The following is a 10,442-nucleotide window of genomic DNA, read 5'->3' on the forward strand; positions in this document are numbered from 1 at the left end:
ACATTACACACTCAATACCTCTTGGTCAAAGAGTGATATTGCCCAACTTGGCTTTCTCAAGTCCAAATTGGTATACAAAAATAGTTGATATGACCTCAAGTCAGGTTCTCACTATCTCTAGTTTGAACCCTTTAATGAGGATAATCAAACCCTCAATTAGCCGAGTTCCTTATTAGCCAAGTTATCCTAGACTAGGCCCCTCTTTGTCAAGTAGAGACCAAGTCAAAAAGGCACAAATCAATGTTTGCAACCATCAATTCTAAAATTGAAGTATAAACTAAGCTAAATAATCAACACACAATCATAAACAAGCATTAAATTAAGTACCCATAAGGTTTACACACTAGGGTTGGGTCACAACCCTAGTAAACATCTAGCTACTCATAGTGGGAATTGAAGAAAATAAAGAGGAAATGCTAATTAAACTCATAATCAAAGATTAAAATGATAAAATATAATTTTTAAACACTAAAATAGTCACAAACTTTCTAAAATGGCAAAATGTAACGGCTACAGCAGCTCAAACCTCGAACTTGACCTAAAAATGTGAAACTCGTCTATTTATAGTGGCCCAAAATTCGCTAACAAAAATGCCCCTCGGGAGGTTCTGCGGCCGCACAATTCCATGTGCGGTCCACCGATTTCTTTAGTTGGCAAGATCTTGGATTCTGCAGCCGCACAATTCTTGATTGTGGTTGCGAAGCATCTTTTGCGGCTGCACAATTCTTGTGCGGTCCGCACTTCAGCAAGGCTTCAGATCTTAGTCTTTTGCACACTCTTAGATCATTGAATCATTGTCAGTGCAGACCTTATTTTATGGCCGCACAATTCATGTATAGTCCGTACATTGGCAAAATTGTTGATGGGATATTTCACTTGATCTGCGGTCCGCAATTTCTTCTGCAGCCGCGAAAATCCTTCTACAGATCGCACTTCTTTAGTTATGTGCCCTTTCTTGCCTTGTGATTTGGAACACTTCTTTTTGAGTCGGATTTTATCATGGGAGACCAAACTTCCAACATTCCTGCAATTTGCACACTTTCATTAGTTTCGGGAACATAAATCAATACTTTTGGACCCAAAAAGGTGCTAATAAGTAGTCAAAATCTCCACTTATCAACTCCTCCAAGCTTCAGTCTTTGTTTGTCCTCAAGCAAAAAAGTTAGTTCCCACCTCCTAGAGTTAAAGGTTATTTCAGCGAGTCAAATGTGAGCCAGTCACACATCAGTTAGGACCAAGAATTACCCACACTACTCATGCATTATCAACAAGGTGACAAGTCAAATATTCATGCACATATAGTTATACAGTGACATTTGAGCTTCAAGAATTGACTTTACTCATCAAGGAATCTTGTTCTATCATATAGGTCATGGTGGACTCCAAACTCTTCCTCCTATACTTTTTATTTTCCAAGCTCACTTAAGAATTTAGCACTCAATCTTAAGATTCATGAAAGGTTCACTCGTTTCCCTCAAGAGAATGTCACAAGTACGGCTTTAAGTACTGTAGGCTTGCCCATCATGTAGATTGCCACTATGTAAGCTCACTCAGTTTGAAATCAAGTAGAACTTCTTTCGGGTTGTAATGAAGGCTTTTGGAATAGGGTAGGATACCATATGGGTAAGTAGTTACACCTTTCCTTAAGCACTCCCTACTTTTATTACTAGGCTCACAATTGCCAATTCTTATAGGCATTTTCTTTTCATTGGGAAACTAAAGAGACTTAACATCACTCTTTCTTGTTCATTTCATTCTTTTTCTCCCTTTTTGATTGCTCATGCTAGGGATCATTACCTCTTTTTGAATCCATCATCCCTTCTACTTATTCACGTTTTGCGTCTTTCTTTTTATTCTTTTCTTTTCTTGCCTTCTCTTTTCATACAGATCATTTCTTTTGTTCTTTTTGTGCCTTGATACCTTTTTAAAATTTCTCATCTCTCCCCAAACTTATGTTTTAAGCCACTGTTTCACAAGAGTGTTAAGGAAAGTCCGGGTGCCAAGAGAGGGTCACACAAAACGGGTAAAGATGTATAACATGGTTATCAAATGAGAAAGGCTAGAGGCTCAAAGGGGTTGAATGGGGATAACGACATTGGTTGGCAATAGAAATCTCAAACGGGACAAGGAAAACCTACAATCACTTCTCAAACCAAGCAAAACTTAGGATATCACCTTGAAACACATTCGTGGCAGATTCTAGACCCTTTGCACGGATACTTCGACTAGCAACAATTTATCTCACCCCTCACGCAACTAGATTGTAAAAGAGGATATAGTCGAGATCCTACAACGACCATATACAATTTTAAAGATCACTATGGTCCAATTAAACCACTCGATGATTACCAAACTCAACTCAAGAGTTACAAAGTCACTAATAGAGCTATTCATTTCAGAAACCTTGTCTCTAATCATAAGCACGTAGTTAAGTGTGTTAGTACCAATTGATTTATGATTAACTCTTCGAGAATGACTTGATTAGGTCTTTTTATTCATTACTACTACTATTATTACCTAAACACTAAAACGGACTCATTCCCTTAAGAATGTTGTCACTCCATCCTTTGTTGGGATGAGTCACCCGTTCACAGAACAACTACCTTTGGAAACAACCGTGGCGTTAATAAAACCAAAGGCTTATTATCTACTAAAGCATAAAAAGAAGCTACTTAACAAAACAAGAACTAATATGGAAAAGATAAAGAAGCTAATAAGCAAAAAAATAAATAAAGAAGCTAATGAGAGAAAACTACTAAGGATAGAATAAATATATATAATAAGACAGAGAAGATAGATAAATACAAATAAGAAAAGAAAGAGTATTATCAAATTATTACATACCAAATGTATCAAATAAACTCCACCCCCCTCCGAATAAAAGTAAGCATTGTCCCTAATGCTTAGCAAAATAAGAGTAAAAGAGGAGAGGGTGAAGAAAACTCCCTAAGGATCATTGGACATCTCAGTGTCCCCAACAATGTCATCTCCCTCAGGATCAGCCAACTGAATCTCATCATCATCAAATCTAGGCGCGACTGAGTTGGCGAACATCTCATGCACTGCCTCAGCAGTGTCGGCAGTAAGGTCTGGCTCGTTAGACTGGCTATGTGGTCCACCGATATAGATGGTGCTGAAGGATCTGGGGCAAACTGGTGCGGGTCAAGCAACATATCAAAAGGAAGGTCGCCGACTGTAGCAAGTCTGGTCACCTCTTCTGGAGCTTGTCCATTGATTTCTTAAGTACCTGGGGCTTCCTCATCTTCTTCACTTCCTTTCCCAGCTCCTCAATAACTGACCCGTGCTATACCAAGGCATCCATGATAGACTTCTGGTTCTCTAAAATATTCTTCAATGTTTCATTAATATCAGAAGGGGCCTATGGTGCCTAAGAAGTGGATTGCGTTGCAATAATACTAGACAAGTCAGACATCTTAGAAGTAGATGTCTTCACCTAGTTGTTGAGACTCACCAATGTTTGGGAGATTCGCAGAGCATATAGGGGAACTGTGGGCATGGGCACTGACTTTAGAGAAACTCTAAGGGTTGTGGTTAGAGCTGAAGATGATGGTGGAGGCATAGCAGTGGCATTGGTAGAAGGCTTAGCATCGGTGGATGGAAGATCAACTACCTCAGAAGCTATACTGCTGGCTCATTAGACTGACCTGTGGTGGTAGAAGGCTGGATTTTTTCTTTGGGATGCTCGTATCCATCAGTGAATACAATCGAAGGGCTTCTTCGCCTTTACCTTGGTATCAAAATCTCTCGTCTTCTACCCTTGCATCAGTGAGATACTCTGTAATAGTGTTGGGATAAGGGTAGGTTGAGCTATCCTACCGTGCTATCAATGAAATATTGTCCGACATCACAACACCAATATTAATTAGGTACCCGAACATAATGTAATCCGTAATAACTACCCGAGGAATAGGAAGGTGAGTCTCGTTCTGACATGGATCCAACCTAGTACAAACAAAGTTCTGCCACCCTTTTGCCTCAAAGCTCAAAGTATCTCGCTGAATGGGAACCCCAATGGCAATCTATGGTGGTGGTGGCCCTGGTGGTGCTAGAATCTCAGCTAACCAATGTCGAACTTCCTCCTTCAGTACACACTTCTCCAAATACTCTTTCGTCTCAACATCCTCAAAGACCAAACACACATTTAGCGTATGATGATCAAACCTCACCTTGAGGTTGCATACTTTGCTCACCTCCGTCCCTTTCTTTATATGAGCCACGTTGGCATAGAATTCACGGACATGGTATTCATTGGCATCCTCTAACCTCTCGGTGAATCACATCCATCCTTTCATGCCTTGAACTGTCTCAATATATTTGGGTTATATTTCTCCAAATCCTTCAACAGAAACTGTCGCTCAAGAGTTAGCGACCTTATTGGCCACCATATATGAAAACTGGTGAAGGCGGCCAAGCTGACAAAATGATCCTCCCAAACCTCTTTCTTCTTTGATCTCTCAAGCCTTGTAGTTGTAGCATCTCCCCCTCTTCCGTATGGGGGATATCCTAAGTAACCTGTGCCTCACGGACTGATGTAGCTGATGGCTCAGATGCCTGAAAAGCACTTTTCGGTCCCTCGGAGATGCTGTGAGATAAAGAAGACTCGTCCTTGAGCTGGTATTTCCCCTTCGGCCTCGACTGTGTGGTCGGCTGCTCCTTCTGAACAAAGGCTGAGTTGACCTCTGACACCTCATTAGACGGGACATAAGAGCTAGACTCAGAGAGGTCTGCACCTCTCCCTCTACCGGTTGTTGTTTTCTTTCTTATTGTCTTGGATTGGCCAAGGGGCAAGGCTTTTTTGCCACGACCCTAAGAAGATTCACCTCTCCCTTTTGAAGTGTGGCCTCATCCTCTTGATCGACTTATTGTTAGTATCAAGCAGAGGATATTGTTAGTTACAATTTAATGTTTAAACATATACATGAGACATGTAGGTAAGGGAGAAACCATATGACATAATGGGGTTGTACAGTTGATTTATGCCTGCAGGATAAGGGAATTGCGGTTCGTACAATTTGACTTGTGAGTGCAGATGGGAACTCGCGGTCCACACATTTCTGTTGTGCGTCCGTAGAAGGGAAGTGTGGCCCACACATTTTGGATTGTTGCTGCATTTCTGAGGCCCAAATTTATGAACTCTCTGATGATAGAGAAAGGGCCAATCTATGGACGCAAGAGGATTTTTGCGGTCCACACAATTTGATTTGCTGACACACCTTGGAGTCTCAAAAGTGAAGACTCTCTGTTGACTGAGAAAAGCCTAATCTGCGGGTGCAAGAGAATTTTTGCGGTCCTCACAATTTGACTTGCGGTCGTAGATTCCTACCTCTTATAAGTGTCTAATAATGCATATCTGCGAACCGCACAATTCAAGTGCATCCGCAGAATTCAAACCATTACGAACAGACAACTTTTTTTTCTTTTTTTTCTAAGATTTTTCAATTTATTGCAGAAAAAGGCATGGCAACATTGGAAAAGCATGAAATATCACTAACCCAATCCCTGTAGAACATGTATCAAGTTAACTCAGTTCAGATCTACCCCACATGGACATACAATGCAACTCTAATAACAGATGGCCTAAAAAGAACTAAACAAAATCTACAAATTAAACTAACTTAAATTTAATATGAAATTAAAGCATACCAGATAGAGTGAATGCACTGAGTGAGTAACATAGGTGACTGAGTATGGGGACAGTTGAAATCTCCAAGAAAACTTAGTAGGGCAACAATGTTTGTTCAAAGTGGGAAAAGTGTAAAATGAGCCCTATTGTGCTATTTATACCATTCAAAATGAGAAGGGATCAGAGAAGAGTGCGACCGCACATTTACATATGCGGTCCACACACTTTAACCTGAGTGATCATTCTTAGAAACCAATCTGCGGTCCAAAAGTTTTTAGGTGCGGTCGCGGATTTCACGTGCGGTCGCAGATGGACCTCCGCACTGACAAGCTTAACCTTTATAGAGTTGGTATTTTTGACATTTCAATTCTGCGGTAAGCATGATAAATCTGCGGTCGTAATGCTCATCTGCCATGACACCTAAAAAAGTGCGGTTCGCACTCTCTTGAAGTCACACTCGCCCCTGTAGAACACTTCAAATAAATTTAGAATAAAAATAACACCTAACTAGAAAAGAAAAAGGAAAAGAAACATGGTCTGCCTCCCAAGCAGTGACTGATTTAACGTCGCGACACGACGCAAAATTCCTTCAAGTGAAATGAATGACCGCCACAACATAGCTATCTCCAAACTTGCTCAAGTAGTGCTTCACCCGGTGACCATTGACTTGGAATACTTCATTGTTCTTGTTATTCAAGTCTAATTCACCAAAAGGTGACACACCCACAATTTCAAAAGGACCACTCTACCCGATTTTAGCTTCCCGGGAAACATCCTCAACCGTGAGTTAACCAACAATACAAGATCGCCCACCTTGAACTCTTTGTTCCAAATGTATTTGTCATGAAGATATTTCATCTTTTCTTTGTATAAGGACTAATTCGCATAAGCATTTTACCAGAACTCATCCAATTCATTCAAATGTGCAACCCTCAAGTTAGCAGCTACATCCCAACCGAGATTCAACTTCTTTAGAACACACATGGCCTTGTGCTCTAATTCCACCGAAAGATGACAAGCTCTTCCAAACACCAACCGGTATGGAGACATTCCAAAAAGTATTTTGTAAGTCGTGCGACAAGCTCATAATGCATCATCAAGCTTCTTGGACCAATCCGTCCAATTAGCATTCACCGTTTTGGACAAGATACTTTTTATCTCTTGGTTGGAGACTTTCACTTGCCCACTAGCTTATGGGTGATAGGGAGTCATGACTTTGTGAGTAATACCATACTTGTTAAGTAAAGTGTTGAAAGCCTTGTTGCAAAAATGTGACCCCCCATCGCTTATAATTGCACGTGGAGTACCAAATCTTGTAATATTCTTCTTCAAGAAGGCCACCACATTTCTCGCCTCATTGTTGGGTAAAGAGACAGACTCAACCCATCAGGACACATAATCCACCGCGGCCAAGATGTAGGTGTTTCCACAAGAACTCACAAAAGGTCCCATGAAGTCAATACCCCACACATCGAAAATATCAATCTCCAAAATGGTTGTGAGAGGCATTTTATTTTTCTTTGTGATTCCACCGGCCCATTGACATTCATCACATATTTTTCTAACTCACTAGCATCTTTGTAAAGAGTAGGCCAATAGAAACCGTAACTAAGCACTTTGGCCGCCGTTCTTGCTCGACCATGATGGCCACCATATGGCAAAGCATGGCAAGCCTCAAGAATTTTACATTGCTTTTATTCTGGTACACATATTCTAATCACCCATCCGTACATATCAGAAAAAGGTATGGTTCATCCCAATAATAATCTTGACAATCCCGTTTGAGCTTCTTCCTTTGGCTTGAAGAGAACTCAGCCGGTATGATTCCATACACAGGAAAATTTGCTAAATCCGCGAACCATGGTAGCTCTTTAATTTAAATTGCCAAGAGTTCCTCATTGGGGAAGGAGTCATTGATTTCAAGGCCATCACGCAGCCTCCCCTCCTATAAACAAGACAAGTAGTCCGCCACTTGGTTTTCACTACCTTTTTTTAATCTTGGATGTCAATATCAAACTCTTGTAACAAAAGCACCCATCTAATCAACCGATCTTTGGAGTCCTTCTTGCTCATAAGATACCGAAGCGTTGCATGATCCGTGTGGATAATGACTTTTTCACCTATCAAGTACGGGCAAAACTTCTCAATTGCAAACATAATGGCAAGGAGATCTTTCTCCGTAACAGTATAGTTGACTTGGGCACTATTCATGGTCTTACTAGTATAGTAGACCGGATGAAAAATCTTGTTGATACGTTTCCCCAAAACAGCCTCAACCGCTACGTCACTTGCATCACACATGAGTTCAAAAGACACACTCCAATTTGGAGTGGTGATGATGGGAGTAGTAGTCAACTTCAGCTTCAAAAATTAAAAAGCTCTAATGCAATCATCATTGAAATTAAACTTAGCATCCTTCTCAAGAAGCTTGTACGAATGTTTCACCACCTTAGAGAAGTCTTTGATGAAGCGCGAGTAAAAACCCGCGTGGCCTAAGAAACTCTGCACAACCTTTACCGAAGTTGGGGGTGGAAGCTTAGAATTTATCTCAATCTTTGACTTGTCAACTTCAATTCCATTCCTTGAGATTTTGTGGCCAAGGACAATGCATTCCTCGACCATGAAATGACATTTCTCCCAATTGAGCACCAAATTTGTCTCTTTGCACCTAGCCAACACTTTGTCCAAAATTTCAAGACAATCATCAAAAGAATCTCCAACCACCGAGAAGTCATCCATGAAAACTTTAAGGTAGTCCTCCACCATGTCCATAAAAATATCCATCATACACCTTTGAAAAGTCATCGGTGCATTGCACAAACAAAATGACATCCGCTTGAAAGCAAAAGTACCATAGGAACATGTAAAGGTTGTTTTCTCTTGATCTTTCTGCGCAATGAGAATTTGGTTGTAGCCCGAGTACCCATCAAGAAAGCAATAGAAGGCACGACCGGCCAATCTATCGAGCATTTGATCTATTAAAGGAAGTGGAAAGTGATACTTCCTTGTAACTTTGTTGAGCTTGCAATAATCCATACACACCCTCCAACCGGTCACCGTTATAGTAGGAATCAACTCATTTTTGTGATTGGTGACCACCGTCATGGCCCCCTTCTTTGGGGCACATTGAACAGAGAAATCCATGAACTATCAGAGATGGGGTAGACAACCCATCATCCAACCACTTGATAATCTTCTTCTTGACAACTTCTTGCATAGCCTCATTGAGTCTCCTTTGATGTTCAATAGATGGTTTGGCGCCATCCTCCAAATAGATCTTATGCATGCAAAAGGAGGGGCTTATCCACTGAATATCTACTAATGTCCACACAATAGCCTTCTTCCTCTTTTGTAGCACCGCCAATATGGAATCTACTTGTACGTTAGTCAAATAAGAGGAAAGAATAACTGGTAAAATAGAACAAGGACCAAGAAATTCATACCGAAGATGTAGAGGGAATGGCCAACTCCAAGGTAGTAGGATCTTGAATAGAAGGATTTGTAGGGGGAGTTGTCCTATTTTCAAGATTCAAGGACAATTTTCGGGGTGCATAGTTGTACGACCCCATTCCTTGCAAAGAGTTTACACATTCCATAAATCCATCCATCTTGTCATCATCAAAGTTGAGAAATACGGCCTCTACACCAACATTGATTGTAGCACTTGTTTCATCAACAATAACATCGGCCACCAAGTCCACAAAAGAACACAGGTCATTCCTATTTGGTTGCCGCATGGACTTACGAACATGGAATACCACTTTTTTATCACCAACCCGAAAAGTGAGTTCTCCAACTTTAACATCACAATGAGCCTTACCCATAGAAAGGAAAGGTCTCCCAAGAATAAGCGGCACTTTATAATCAACCTCACAATCTAGAATGAAAAAATCCATTGGGAGAATGAATTTATCAACATGAACCAAAACTTCTTCAATCACACCCAAGGGCCTATTCATGGTACGATCGGCCATTTGTAATATCATATATGTGGGTCTTGGTTTCCCAATTCCCAAAGTCTTAAAAATCAAATAGAGCATCAAATTAATACTTTCCCCAAGATCACAAAGATCTTTAGCAAACTCGGCACTTCCAATTGTATAAGGAATCATGAAAGCGCTGGCATCTTAGGAGTAATGCATAATTGCACTCACTTGATGAGTGACTTTGATGGTTTCAAAATTCATTGATCGCTTCTTCGTTAGAAGATCCTCTATAAACTTTTCATAACCGGGCATTTGTTCCAAAGCTTCAACTAATGACACATTGATTGAGAGATTCTTCATCATTTGAATGAACTTCTAGAATTGATTCTCACCATTTTCCTTAGCAAGTCTTTGAGGGTATGGAGGTGGAGTCTTAGGCAATGGTGCCTTAGCCTTTTGCACTACCGGCTTCGGTATATCAATAATGTGTTCCCTAGACGGGTTCACCTCCTCTTAAGTATCTTCCACACTATCATCAATGTCAATCCGAACTTCATCATTAGGTTGGACCACATTGATCGGGATATCTTTTTCTTGCATCACTTGATCATCATCAATACGTTGCCTTCCACATGAGGTGGGTGCATTCCCGCCTCTTCCATTTCTTGTGATAACTGCCATGGAATGCCCCGTGTTGTTACCACCCTTTGGGTTTACCACCGTGTCACTTGGTAGTGCCCCCTTAGGGCTAGAATTTAGGACTTGAGAGATTTACCCCATTTGAACTTCTAGGTTGCGGATTGATATGTTGTGTGAGGCAAGTTTGGCATCCAAATCGGCATTATTTTCCATTATTTGCGTGAACATATTTT

Source organism: Nicotiana tabacum, chromosome 7, assembly GCF_000715075.1.
Source record: "Nicotiana tabacum cultivar K326 chromosome 7, ASM71507v2, whole genome shotgun sequence".
Classification (NCBI taxonomy): domain Eukaryota; kingdom Viridiplantae; phylum Streptophyta; class Magnoliopsida; order Solanales; family Solanaceae; genus Nicotiana; species Nicotiana tabacum.